Source organism: Hipposideros armiger, unplaced genomic scaffold (genome assembly GCF_001890085.2).
Source record: "Hipposideros armiger isolate ML-2016 unplaced genomic scaffold, ASM189008v1 scaffold_1289, whole genome shotgun sequence".
Lineage (NCBI taxonomy): Eukaryota > Metazoa > Chordata > Mammalia > Chiroptera > Hipposideridae > Hipposideros > Hipposideros armiger.
The window spans coordinates 118,803-133,058 of NW_017732639.1; the positions used below are offsets into that span (position 1 = coordinate 118,803).

Consider the following 14,256-nt stretch of genomic DNA (forward strand, 5'->3'; position numbering starts at 1 on the left):
AAATAAGCTTGAGAGCCAAATTACTTATACCATTTTTAAAAGTAATTTTTAAAAAGTAATTGTATAGTCCTGAGAACAGACTAGCATTTTCTGGGGGCTGGTGTCGGGGTAGTGGGTCCACAGGGGCAATGACATGTGGGACTTAGAAATCCCCATGAACTCGTGTGAACTGTGGCAGCCTCGGTTTACAAAAGCCTCTCTGCTGCTATTTTAAGGAAGTGAAAGAGAACTGAAGGGTGTCCTGTTGTAACACAATTCTTGTGGGCCCCAGCCTTCCTCTGCTGGCTTTGCCCTTAGTCTGCTTCTGGCCAGGTTCCTGCAGTGACCAGAGTCTCATATTTGCCAGGGTGGCTTAAGTTCTCTTCACATGTAAAAGTCTTCTGGGCACACTGGTAATTTCAGACCACCAGGGTAATTTGAAAAAAAGATGTGTCTTGTGGAGTTTGTCAGCACTTCCGCCTGTACAAATGTAGATAGAAAACTGAGGCCAGGGCTGTAGCGACTCCTGCCAGAGCTGGGGACTATGCCAGAGTCCCTGGTGTTGATGCCATCTGAGACCCACAGGGATTTTAAGCAGCTGAACTGAGCAACCAGTCCTTGGAGGCTCAGGCAGGGCAATAACCTAACAGTACAACCAAAGGGGATTCAGGCTATACAATGGGGGGAAAGCGTCCGACTAGGTCTCCAGGGTCCAGTTCTGCTCAGATTCTAGGATCCATTCCTGTGGTCAGACATCTCGCCAAACCTTTTCTTGGGCTTGTGGAACACCGCCTTGGTGCTGGGCACAGGGAACTACTTCTTGTCCACAGCAGTTCACCAGTGCCTTTAGTTGCCGTTGACCACTAGAGGGACCTCCACCCCAGGTCGCGGGGTTCAAGCGCAGCCGGACCCAAGGGTGCCTCACAGCCTTCCAGACTGAAGGGGTAGCGAAGTGGTGGGGGGCGCTCAGAGACAAGGAATGAGGCTCCCCTCAGGCCAGCCTCAGTTCGGACGGAATCGCACTGGTCCAGGAAGTCCAGACACCCAAGGGTTGATGCGCTGGGGGTGCTTCTAATCGATGTTTCTATGGCTTCTCTTTCTTTGCAGTTTGCGACACAAATTCCCTTTCTGTTCCCCCGTTTTCATTTCTTTCGGCCGGGGAATGTTGCAGAAGGGCCGGAGAAGTCCAGGGGACTGGGAGCTGGGAACCGCAGGGCTACCGCCTTGGGGCGGGAAGGGTGCCGGAGGGGGAGGTGATAGGAGCGGGGCGGGGCTCCGTGGAGGGGCGTGGCCTTAAGAAAGACGGTTCTTCGGGACTAGGCGCGCGGTCCAGGGGGCGGGGCCGGAGGGTGGGGGCTAAGGCAGGTTCGAAGGGGCGGGGTTGACAAGGCGGGTCCTTGAAGAACCGGAACCCGTGGCGGACTTGTCCCTACCGGTCGCAACGGTGCGGGAGAGGGAACGGGAGTGGCAGAGGGGCGGTCTCAGGGGGAAGAAGGCGGGGGCAGCGGGCGCTCCGGGACGAGCCTCCCGTGGGTCCCCGCCCCCGTCACGTGGGCTCCAGACCCTGCAGCTGCCGCTCGGTCCGCTGGTTGGTGGGTCAGTTGGTCGGTGGGTCAGTGGCCTGCAGCTCGACTATCGGCTCTCATGTTCGAAGGTGGGTGGGACACGGGAGCGGCCCGCACACCTGAGCCGCCTGGAGAGGAGCTCCGCACCCAGGTCAGTGGGCTCTCCCCACTCCCTTAGGCCCGCTGCGCGGTCGGGACTGGGAGCCCCCGCTGGGGCATTGCCTGGGAAACGGAGAGTCCCTAGATCCTAGAACCAGCCGGGGCATTGGGATCAGTGTCAGTATGGGCTCCAGAGCGTGTCCCAGGCGCGACGACCGGAATCCTTCTCTTCTCTGGGCAGAAGACTGGGAGGAGGGTATAACTTCTGTGAATTTGCTCCAAATCTCTACCCAACCCTGCCCGGAATCTAGGGACAGTCCGCACCCCTACAGGTGCCAGGATGTCCCTGGAGATGCGTTGGGTGGTCGGTCTCCTCAGCTCTGTGTGGTATTTCAGAGCTCCGCTCAGTCAGCTGAGGAAGCGGCGTAATCTAGAGATCCCAAGGTGGTTGGGAAGTTGACTGTCTGTTTGCCCAAATAATTTGTGTTCGACAGAGCGTGTATCCAGATGCAACGCTTTGGCTGATGAGACCAGCTCTATACTGTAATTGCAGATAGGCTACATGCGTTTGAAACTCGCAAGCTGCTGCGTCCCAGTGGGCTGCGGGAAGGTGATATCCCGACTCTAGACCTCCACAGTTTTTCCTCAGATGAAAATAAGATTACATATCTAAAGAAAATAATTTACAACATTTGGGTAGGGTTGAAGCTGGCATTCTAACCAGTGTTTAATCCTTTTAAAAAACAAATCCAGAGTATTTATATTTTTACATTTAGAGCAGGTGATATTTGGTATAGGTCTGTCTCCCTTTCCAGTTTTGATCTACTTTCTGTCTTTTCATCTCCTTCCTCTCCCAGTTCCTTAACTGATTATAATGCAAATCGGAAGTGTTTCCAAATTTATGTTGCATTTTGTGAGGTTTAATGCCCAATTACAGAAATGTAGTTGGCTGTAAACATAATTCATCTTCAGCGTGTTCAGTCTTTTATTATTATTTGTATATGGGCAACAAAATGTTATTTGATTTAGCGATTCAGTATTTCTCTTTTGGGCATAAGAGAGGCAGCCCATTTGTATTCTGCTTAAATTCGTATTTAAATGACTTTGAAGTGAGTGATGAGGTAGATGGTGAATCTTTCACTTACTGCATTCATCCATGATTTTATTTAAAACATTATTATTATTATTAAATTACATTGAGATTTGATGCTGTGTCAGTTATTAGCTTATTGCTACGGGGAGACAAACAGTATGGTCTCCTTTCCTGGGGTAGCTATAGCAGGTGTGCTGACTTTAAAACTAAGTAGAATGAAATAAATGCCATGAAGAGGGAAGAGCAAAGTGTTGTGGGGATTCCTGTCTTTCATCTGAGGAGGGAAAATGTGGGATAATTTCTTTCAAGAAGAGGGTGACATCTGTGTGATGGACCTCAAAGGATTTCTCTCGAGTTTCTCCAGGCAAGTGGGTAGTGTGCCACCTGGGCTGTGAGAGCTATGTAGCAGGCAAGCAACAGCTAGCCCTGAGAAGTGGTAAGTTATCCAGCTGGGCTCCAATGGCAAGTGGTAGACAATGAAGTTGATGACAAACATGGCCTCCGTGGGCCATGAGGGCCAGGTGCAGAAGTCTGGACTTGGTCTGAAAGCATGGGAGTCAATAACGGGTTTTAAGCAGGGGACTGATAGATGTTTCTTTGAGCTTAAAGTCAGGGACCTTTGCCCTTGACTTTCCCAACTTCCCAAACCCCAGCCTGGAGTGGAGAAAATCCTGGAAGTATTGTGGGATGGATGGTCAGGTAACACTTCAGAGCAGTTTTAACAAGCTTAAGAATCACCTGGGGATCTTGTTCAAATGCAGATTTTGGTGGCTCAGGGGTGGGACCTGACATTCCTCATTTCTAACACGTGCTTAACTGGTGTGACCCCCTTCACTATATATACCGTATTTCCCCCATGTATAAGACACTTCCATGTATAATACGCACCTTAATTTTGGGGCCTAAAATTTGAAAAAAAAATGTATTTCATAAAGTTATTGAATTCAAGTTTTATTCATCATAAAATGCATACAACTCCTCATCACTGTCAAAACTCCCAACCATTAGCTTGTCCTCATCTGTGTCTGATGACGAATCACCCAATTGCCCTTTGCTCTTCAATCCAAATCTTCAATTCCCTCTCTAAATCTGGCCATTTTGCTGACTTGCCTCTCATGGCCTTCTTCTGCCGTGGTGTTTTCAGTAGGGTTTCTTCTTCCTGTAGCCAGCCTCGGATTGTTTCCTCAGTCGGAGGAGGACCAAACTTACGTTCAGCAGCACAATTTCCATTCACTTTTGCAAACTGGATCACTTTTAACCTGAATTCAGCACTGTACGAAAATCTTTTCTGAGCCATTTCTGGGCAGAACATGGCAAAATGTAACCTACTGTAATATACCGGTAACAAACGTGAAAGAATGAGCGCAAAAACAAGCGCAAAAAAAGCAGGAAATGCAAGTAAAAAATGTACAACCACTGTATAAGATGCACCCAGTGTTTAGACCCCAAAATTTTTTTAAAAGGGTGCATCTTATACATGGGGAAATACGGTAGCAAGGATTTAGTGCAGGGCTTGCTAACCTGGCTCTGCCTCAGAATCACCTGGGGAGCTTTTAAAACTATTCAGATTAAGTATGTCTGGGATGTGGTTGCAAAGTTCCCCCAGGTGATTCTGATGAATGCTGGGCTGGAAATGCTGTAGTGGGCTCTTGGCAGGGCTGTGGGAAGCAGTAACCAGAGGGAAAAGACACTAGGGGTGGAGAGCCCAGTTAAGACACTGGAAAATCAATCAGGATATAAGTGATGAGGCCTTATATTGGGCCTGAGAGAGAGGGTCCATTGAGGCAAGAGAGACTCGAGAGAGAGAATCTACAGGACAGGGGCCAGGGAGTGGGCATTGTCTGTCTACACTGACTATACAGGAGTGGAGGAATGACTCTGAGAGAATTCAGCTTTGGAGGAGGCATAATGGCATGTACTTTCAACTGCACATGTGGGGTAAGATTTGAAGTTGTTTTTATAGTGCCTGGCCATCATGACTTAAAACCCTCCGATGGATCCCGTATTGCACATTATCAGAAGGAAGAGCTAATATGAACAAACTGATGAGGCGATTTAAGCATTTACTAAGTTCCCAGACTGTGCCCCCCCATTCAAGAGGTGACACTCAGGAAAAAGAAAGAAAGTGATATTGTCGCCATTGGGTGTGGGCACAGCTAGGCTGAAACTCTTGACAGCTTTGTGTTTTCCTGAGTCACTACTTTTCCTGCTTCCTCCTTCCTTAGAACAGTTCCACTTTATGTTTCCTGGCATCATTCTTTGGTTTCAACACTTAATGATACCTATGTGTCTCAGTTTTCACAGAATCCACAGGTAGTCTCAGAAAGGTGGGCTGTATCCTTCATAGACTCCGAAAGCCAGGTCAGGTCTTACTTGACCTCGAGGATCTTCGGGAGGTCCATGCGTATCTCATGCACCAGGTACATCATCTTCTGGGAGGAGCTGTCCTGGAGCATCTGTTCAGCGTTAGATCCAGATGGTCTCAAGGCCTTACGAGTTTCAGGGAGCTACTAACTCTCAGCTTTGTCTGCAGGAAATTTATGACTTCTGTTTAGTGCTTCTAGGTAATTCTTACTTTGGTGCTCCTTGCTAATTCTTACTTTCATTTCCTCTCTCTGTCACATACACAGTTATGCACACTGAGAACTGAGCGTTCATTGTGCACTGTGCTTTTAATCATCATGTTTCATGTTGTATAGTAATCTTGACCTCTGTAGCACATCTGTAGAAAGAAAGTCTAGACACAGATGGGATAGAATTGCCTCTCTGAAAGGATAAAGTATAACATCCTTTTATGGCATTCAAGGCTCTGCGGAGGCTGGCAGTAATTTAGCTTGCCAGCTGCATCTCCACTGTTCCCCAAACTGAGTAGCTGAACAGTTTCTACCCTTCGTGCATCTCTGCCTTTGCATACACTATTTCCTCTTCCTGGAAAGCCCTTTTGTCTCTGCTCTGCAAGATGAATGAGCTCCTATTAATCCTTTAGGACACAGATGAAACTCTTGAAACATCTCACCTCCCACTACCCCAAGTCATGTTGACTTTTCCCTCTAATATTATATATGTATAACATCAAACACAGGTCTCTGCTATGGTGCTTAGGCTCTTTATTTGCATGTCTCTGTCCACACCTCTTGCAAATTCTGAGCTGCTCTAGGGCTGCTTCAGCCCTGGTGTGAGGCCTACACACAACAGATGTTCAGGAAGAGTTTGTGGAAGGCAAGCGCCTTGAGCTAGCTGGTTTTGCAATGTTTGCCTCAGTGAAGGGAAGAAGGCAGCGTATTTTGTGCAGGAGATGAGGGAAGGAACAACAGCAGAACCTGCAAGACTGGGGCAAGCCCAGTGAGGAGTGGCCCATGTGGCTACTAGAGTCATAGGGTGGGGTGGGGAGGGGACCCTGGGAAAGGTGGGGCTGAAGTCTTAGGGCGGGGAGAGATTGTGGAGGTCCTTGAAAGCCTGAAGAACTTAAAATTTGTTCCTATGATATTGAAAGTCTTTGAGTATGGAAAAGACAGTTGTGCTTTAAGAAAGATTCAGGTCTAGGAAGGGCAGGTTGGAGGGAAGGGAGAAATTTCTTGTGAGAATGTGCTGTTGGACTAACCCATTGAGGTAACTTAGGACCTAACTCCAGGCAGTTGCAATAGGGATGGAGAGGAGGAAATGGAGGTGAGTGAGTTTGCCAAGAAATCCTGCAGGATTTGGTGACTGATTGGATTTGAGGGAGAGAGAAAAGAGTCAAGTTGGACACTGACATTTTGTGCTAGTTTGCTGGGAGAAGAATGAGGCAATTGTTAGCAGCATGAGAGCATGGAGAAGCTTCTTGGAAGGGGGAAGGGAGACAAGGGTGGTTGATTCCTTTGGAAGCAGGAGGAAGCCTTGGGTAGTTTCTTGCATGTCCCTTATATTTTTACACAAGAGAATGGTGAAGCCCAAAGAAAGCTACCTAGGGTCACCCAGCTGCTGGCGGCAGAACCCAGGCCTCCTGGTCCTCTGGCTTGGGGCTCTATCTTTTGCAGCACAGTGGGTTTGGCCAGAGGGGAACTGCCAGAAGGTCCAGATGGAGATTCCATTAGGCAATGAAAAATGGGAAAGATACCAGTTTGGGGGTGAATTCAGCCTGTGGAACAGCTAAGGCTGGAGTCTTACAGGTCATGGACTCAGGGGACGCATCTGCCGGCAGCGAATGCCAGTGGGGGTGTGAAGGCTCTTGAGTCCTCCTTTCTGTCCTGGGGCCTGGCTGTAAGTGGGCGGATGGGAAGTGGGGACAGCTTTATGATATCAGCACTCACACTTGTGTTCATTGTGGGTGCACGTATATTAAATGGTTTTTCTGGGACTACAACCATCAACTATCTGTTCCATAGAAAGATGTATTCTAAGACTCAAACACGTTTTTATTTTTTTTTCCCAGACAAACTTTAGGGACACATCTAGCCAGCCATGAGACATTGTCTGTGTAGCGATGGAGTGGGGGTGGTGGAGGGCAACCAGCCCTGAGGACCTCCTCCAAGCAGGGGCCAGTGTCAGGGATCCGGATGGTTGGGAGAGGGCCAGAGCTGTCAGATGAGGAGGACCTTATCTAGAATTCGCATTGCTGCCAAGAGACTCGGTGGCCCTTAGGCTGGGTTTCTTTCCTCCCTCACCCCTCCCTTCCATACCTCTGTCCAGCCGGGCTCTTCAGCTCCCAGCCTCCCAGCCTCCCAGGATGAGTCCTGCCTTTGCCATGACACAGTGGTCGCCTCGGTCTGCTAAGGCAGAGCTGGGTTAATGCATGTAAAACATTTAGATTATTGCCAAGCATGTGGTAATTGCCAAATAAAAATAAAGATACAAGGAATGCTGGGATTCGACTTTGAGGGAAAACTTGTCAAGTCTCAGCTCTTTTGAGCTATGTAGCTGTGTCTGGCAAGTTTCTACCTCATCTTGTCTTGAGGTTTTCCTTCCTTTCTCCCTCCCTCCCTCCATCTATCTCTCCCTCCCCCTCTCCCCTCCCCCGCTCTTTCTTTTTACTGAGACCAGAATATGTGCATGAGCCTACTCATCCATGATAAAGTATCAGGGAGAGCCATAGATTACAGACTTGAGAGATGAGCTGGTGGAGGGCCTGCTGACTAATCTCCAGGAAGAGATTGTTAACCCAAGTGAAGCTATGGGGAATTGACTATATCATGGCCTCTCCCCAGCCCTACAGCTGCTGCGATGATCCCAGGAGGCTCTGCTTTGGGTATACAGGCGTATACCTTCTTTTATTGCACTTTACTTTGTAGCACTTAACAGATGTGTTTTTGAAGGCAGACCCTCCACCAGCAAAAAGGTTACAACTAGACAACTAGCTTTATTGCAATACTCACTTTACTGTGGTGGACTGGAATCAAACCTACAATATCTCCAAGGTATGCCTTATCTGTTTCCTCCCGGTTGAGGACAGGTATAGGGAAGAGGTGATCCACATCTCAGGTTGCTGTGCCTGCTTAAAGAATGCCAGTGCTTGTTGTTGCTGGGAGTGTGTTTTAGTGGCATAGTTAGAACTCCTGCCCTGACTCCCGGGTAAAGACATAAATCCACAGTGACTTGTGTTCATGGATGGAATGTATCAGTCAGATATAGCTGGGCCTGTCGGCTGGGCAGGGACTCCTCTGTCCCAGAGGTCTACTCCTGTGACTGGACTGGGGTGTCCCAAGAAGCCTTAGCAAATTTCTCCCACCTGCTTCTAGCAGAAAGGCCCAGAAAGCCATGCCAGAAGGAACTCCTTGGACAAATGTGTGTGTGTGTGCGCGCGCGCGCGTGTGTGTGTGTGTGTGTGTGTGTGTGTGTGTGTGTGTGTGTGAAAGAGAGAGAGAGTAAGAGAGAGAGAAAAAGAGAAAGAGAGAGAGACAAGAGTTGTATAGGAGCCACTGAGGGAACAGAGACGGGCAGAGCCACAGCTCAGGCTAGGAAGACCAAAAATGGGTTACCTTTGTTCTCTGCATGCATACATGGCAACTCCTCTCTCTTGAGGGATAAGTTTCCTTCCCCTAGCACAAGGCCTGGTTTCCCCCAAATCAAAGATGTTTTCACACGAATAACTAGCTCCATGCTGGACCGCTTCATGGAAACAACAGAGGTGGAGAACAGGCCCCACAGAAAGCTACCTCCAGAGAGAATGATAAAGTGGAACTTAGGCTTGGTGGGTTTTACAAAGGGCTTGTCTCATGAGGTAGGTAGTGTTTTTCCCGTTTCATGGGAGGGAAACAGGTGTTGGAGAAATAAAGTGATTTTTTTTTAAGGTTCCAGAATATTAGACTTAATTTATTGTCCAAACAGGGACACTTTTGAGAATGAAAGGAGGTGGACATATGCTGAAGTGGATGGGATTCTGGGGATGACAGGACTATCCCAGGCATACTGGGATGTGTGGGATCAAACTCCAAATTCAGAAAGGAACCAGGATAGGTAAAGGGAGAGGGAACTGGGGAGAGTGGATTGCCACAGGGGGCGGAGAGAAGTTAGAAGTTGAATTTGGGTTAGAAAGGCAGATTCTTCTAATTCAACATTTTGCTGAAGCAAAGGAATAGTTCTTAGCTCTGACACCTAACCTTGACTAGATGGCATGAAAAAGTTTTATTACATAAGCTCTTCCCGTGACCAGCCTAGACATCTGGTTCTTCCATGCAAGACTGCTCGCCCGGGAACAACAACCCTGTGTGGTAACAACAACCCTGTGTGTCCATCTAGGTTTCTCCCGAGCCAGCTCTTTGGAGCTGCACAATGCCTCAGGCTGGGATTATTGTCCTGCTTCTGGACTTGAGGAAACTGACTCCTCCTGCTCACCCTCCCCCAATTCCAGCGTGGCAGGCCGCACGCAGGTTTTCTCTACCTGGAAGACTTGACCTCCCTAATCTCTGAGGACCCTGGTAGCTCTAGAGCGTGGACTTTGAGTCAGACAGGCCTCCATGTAAATCCCAGCTCCACACAGACTTACTGTTGCTGCTTTGAGTTAAGTCTCTACCTCTCTGATCTTTAAGTTCCTCTGTCAAATGGGAACTAGCCTATTTCATTTGGTTGTTGTAAAGATTAGATGCTGCACAGAAAATGTTGGCTACAGTGCTTGGCACATCATCCGTGGTCAATAAATGGTATTACTATCATTTTCGTCCTCAGGAAGCCTGGGAAAAATGCTTTGTCCAGAGGAGTGATTTACATCATCCAGATATAATCCTATCCTGAAATTTCAGGGGAAAGTAACATTCTTGGGTCTCTAGGGATGACACAGAAAGGAAGCCATGGTGGAGGTGAGGAGGAAGTCCAGGAAGCAAAAGCGTGCATTGGGGGTGGGGAGGTGGAATGGCCTGGTTTCAGATGGCCGGTCACCAATGTTCAGGACGAGGGCAGCCAACAGAGAGAGCTCAGAGCCCTAAGCAGCAAAATGAGACGTGGCAGGGGTAAGTGCAAAGTCCTGCCCTCAGGCTCCAAAATCAATTGGTGCGTGTTTCCTACCTGACCATGTAAAACAGCCCATGTAAATTGGCTTAGCCTGGCTGTATTACTAGAAGTCCTGGGTCTAGACTGCACTGGCCAAGACTGATCACACCTGGAGGTGGTACCTTGGCAGCACACTTTGGGGGTAGGTAGAGGAAGGACCCTACATGCTGCAAAGCTAGAGACCCTGCCCTGTGAGCTTTGGAAGGACCTGGGGACAGACAGGAAGACACTAGGCACTAGGCCATAATTGCAATTTTCAGGTGGGTGAGGGAGCTACCATGTTCTGTGTTGCTCAGTGGGCAGAGTTGAGGGTCTGTGGTGGTGACGGTAGAGGGCATTAAGAGGAGGTAGATTTCAGTTTGACATGATGTAGGACATTCCAAACACTCAACTTAATCTCTAGGGCCAGGCAGCTGTCTTAGAGCTGCTGTACTGGAATTGATCTGAAGAGGATTTTGTCCAAGTGGGATTGACTAGAGAGAAGTTTGTGAAATAACAGGGAGGCAGGATTAGCTGAAAGGTCATGGGTCCAATTAAAAGTGCTGTAGGATTTGGGGGCATAATTGGTGGCTTCTGAGCAGAGATGACTTGCAGCAAGTGTAGGATGGAATGAGGGAGGGAGACTGGGGAAGGGCAGCCTTAAGCCTGAGTAGAAGCTTTTCTGTCCCAAGTCACAGCCTGAAGTCCCACCCAGTATCGGGGGTTGGGAGAGAGGAAAGGCTGTGAGGAAATGCCTCTGTGAGCTAAAACTGATTCCATGATCCCAAAGAAGTGATTGTACCCTGTGTATTCTCTGCAAAGGCCCACCTTGGCCCAACCACGTGCCTGGGGCCTGAAGCCTCTTACGGGCTCATCAGCCACCCCTTGAAGATGTTGAGAACACAGCGTCCTGGTACCTGGAGAACCAGGGCCATGTGGTCTGAGGCACTGGGCTCACACCATCCAAGGCTCTGGGAATTCTGTCTGCAGCTTGGGCTACAGAACAAGCTTCCAGCCCCATGAGGAGGTGGGGAAGGGCTGTGGGCAGCAGGGCCTTATTCAAGTAGGCTGAGGTTTTGGGTGGGGTGTGTGGATGGAGGCTGGAGAGTGCTGTGGTTAAGCAACGTGGATGTGTGAGGGGCATGCTGTCCTGGCCTGGGTGGCAGGGAAGGGAGGGAGCCTGGTAAGATGGTACGGAGGGAGGCCATGGAAGCCCCAAAGTCAGAATTGGCCCCTGAATCTGGGGAAATGCTCACCCTTTTAGGAGCAGCGGTAGTGCATCATTCTTAAGCACTCTAGAATCAGTAGATTTGTGACCTCATTTATTAGTCACCAGATGACTTTTGACCACCCACTGTGCTGAGAACTGTGCTGGTGGGAGCAAGAGATGAATAAAACATGTCCCCTACCTGGATGGAATTTAAGCGACATACCCCTTACTCAAAATAGGCAGCAATACCCACAGAGAAAACACAGTGAACATTCAGAGAAAGGAGAGTTTGGGGCAGCTGGCTTGCTGAGGAGGTGGCATTTGAGGTGTGTCTTGAAGGAAAGACACAGACCAGAGATAGTCCTTTCTATGGGGGTGAAGGGCATTTCTAATAGAGGGAGCAGCAATGTGGAAAGAAAGGCACGGGATGGTAAATTATGGGGCATATGTGGAAAACAGCCAGTGGTTTGGTTTGGCTAGACCTGAGGAGTAAGTGAGGTTACATGTGGAACCCGGGATTGAAGTTATCTCCTATTAAGTATCCACAATGCATCCGGCATTGAGCACAGAGTCATCTGCGCTTACATCTTGGAAGAGTCTTTTAGGGCTTTAATTGAGGAGGAAACTGACACAGGGTAAGTGACTTTCCCACGGTTCCTTATTTGGTGATTGGCTGACGTAAGATTTTGCACAGTCTACCCGATCCCCAAACCCTTGTTCCACCCACCCTATCTTGCCACCATGTTGAGGGTCAAGATTATTCCGTCTTAAGTTTGCTGCGAAGATCAGCTCTTCACATTGAGGCAGGAAGATGGTCAGTATGTATGTGTCAGACGTTAACCTTTCAGAAGCACTTAATGGATGTGGCCAGACTGTAATAATGCACACCCGGCCCTAATAAATATGTGTACACACATATGGGTGTCTAGGAAGTGAATCTAGAACATAGTAGGAAGTTGCATCCCTGTTCATGGTGTCATAGAAACTGTTACTCCCTGAGCACTATAGGCAATTGCTGATTTCCTGGCTGAATTCCTCTATTTTCTCTCCCACTCAAGAAAGTATATTAGAATGGGGCAAAATAATCCAGAATCTCCTCTAGTTTATACCAAAAGATTCTTGGCTTTATCGACTTTATCGTTGGTAACAGGTTACTTACAACCCACCTCACCTGCTGTGTCAGATGTAGAGGGATGGGAAGCAAGTTGGTGCTCTGGAGTGGGTGGGAAAGGTGGGCTGGGGATGAGAGTCAGAGAGAGCTGGGCAGTGATCCAGGTGGGGCTGTGGGGGTGGAGAGGAGGGGCCCACAAAGTTTAGTAAGCATTTGCTGGAGCCTACCCTAGCAGGGGTGTGGAGTGGGTGTCGGGATACCTGCATAAAAGGAGGGCATTGTTTCCATGGTAACGTGTCCAGGCTCTGAGCTGGTGGGAGCTGGTGGTGACTGCCTGCTGAAGTTGGGGTTCTTTCTTATCCTGCGTCCTGAGAGTTAGCCAGTCCTTAGCGCTGAACAGGTTCACCCAGGGCCCTATCTTTTGTCCAGCCTCGCCTCCCTCCTGGGGCTCAGAGCCCAGAGCCAGCCCTGGCAGTTACACCTTGCTTCTGTCCTCAGGGTGGACCTGGGCTCCTTCAGCCTTCCTAGTGGGGAAGCTTCCCTCAGCCCAGAGAGAAAGCCAGAGACCACCTAGGAAGCTGGGGAGCTGGACGGGGTCGTATCTGGGCTGCACTGACTCGGGATCTGATAGCGGGACTTTGGGTGAGACACAGCTCTGCCTCCATGTCCTGCCTACTAATCTTGAGCACTACTCCAGAGTCACAAATCCAGCCCTCAAATGTCATAATTACTTATGTTTGAAAGAGAATTTTAAATAAACGAGTGACAGTTAGATGAGGGATGGCGTTCCTGAGCAGGATCCTGCAGGCACAGGAGAACACACCGTGTTGCATCGCTGTTACACACTGTGCGTGGAAATATTCCCTCAGCAACTCCAGGAGTGCTTGCCTGCTTGGCTCTGGGTGTTCTATAAGAGTGTGATGTCCATTGGGAGTGATTGTGGGGCCTCTCTGGGACACCCATACAACTTGGCCGTGATCTCTAAGGCCACCGCTGAGTTAAATAGGCTCTCCCAGTGCAAGTGCCTGGGGCCAGAGACCTGCTGCCAGGCTGAAGGCTTTCACGAGTGTGGTCAGGATCTGGCCCTTCCTCTCCCCAGTCCCTAGAGCCCAACTTCAGCTACAGCCTCCATGTTTGGGGTCCCCCAAATCCATCTCCCCAGCTCTGATTTCTCTGCCAGGTGTCTGCCCTCAGATGGCCCTTGATCATCATAAACGCTGCTCATTGTCCCTAAGCCAGGTGCCTGGAGAGACTGTCGGAATGACTAAGGAAGACATTAAAGGGCTCTAAGAGCCTGGTGGCCCGGCCTTCCTGTCAGACTCTGCTAGAGAGACAGAAAGCTCGGAGCATGTGCGCTGTATTCCCCAGAGTCTGCCTAATTAGGGACCAGCTCCAAGAGATTTGGCAACTTCTTAGAGTCATATATTTTTCCCCTCTGATATCAGCATTTAGCCCCTGATAAGAGGTCTTGGCTAAACCCATCTTCTGGAATACTGTAGTTAGAGATATGTTCTCCAAGAAAGGAGAGGCCAGGCGTTGCGTATTTACTGGCCAGGCCCTGAGTGGGTCCTTCACTCTATCCTCTCTCCTAACCCTCTGACCAGCCCTGTAAGGCAGGTATTCTTATTTTCATTACATAGTAACCTGAGAGGTTAATGTATATTGCTCAAGGTCAAAAACTAACCCAACTCGAAGTGGCAGAGCCAGGATTTAAACTCAAGTTGGTCTGACTCCAAAGCTTGGACTGTTTTACTGCCTC

At 49.0% G+C, this 14,256-nt stretch overlaps 1 protein-coding gene across 1 annotated transcript in view; it reads left to right on the plus strand.

Moving 5' to 3' along the window:
• The first annotated feature begins 1,461 nt into the window (after nucleotides 1-1,461).
• PPFIBP2 (PPFIB scaffold protein 2) overlaps nucleotides 1,462-14,256 on the plus strand; it is a 144,506-nt gene continuing 131,711 nt past the window's right edge. The window contains exon 1 of the mRNA XM_019633363.1: nucleotides 1,462-1,695. The gene's annotated coding sequence lies outside the window, so the exon portion shown is untranslated. The remainder of the gene's footprint in view (nucleotides 1,696-14,256) is intronic.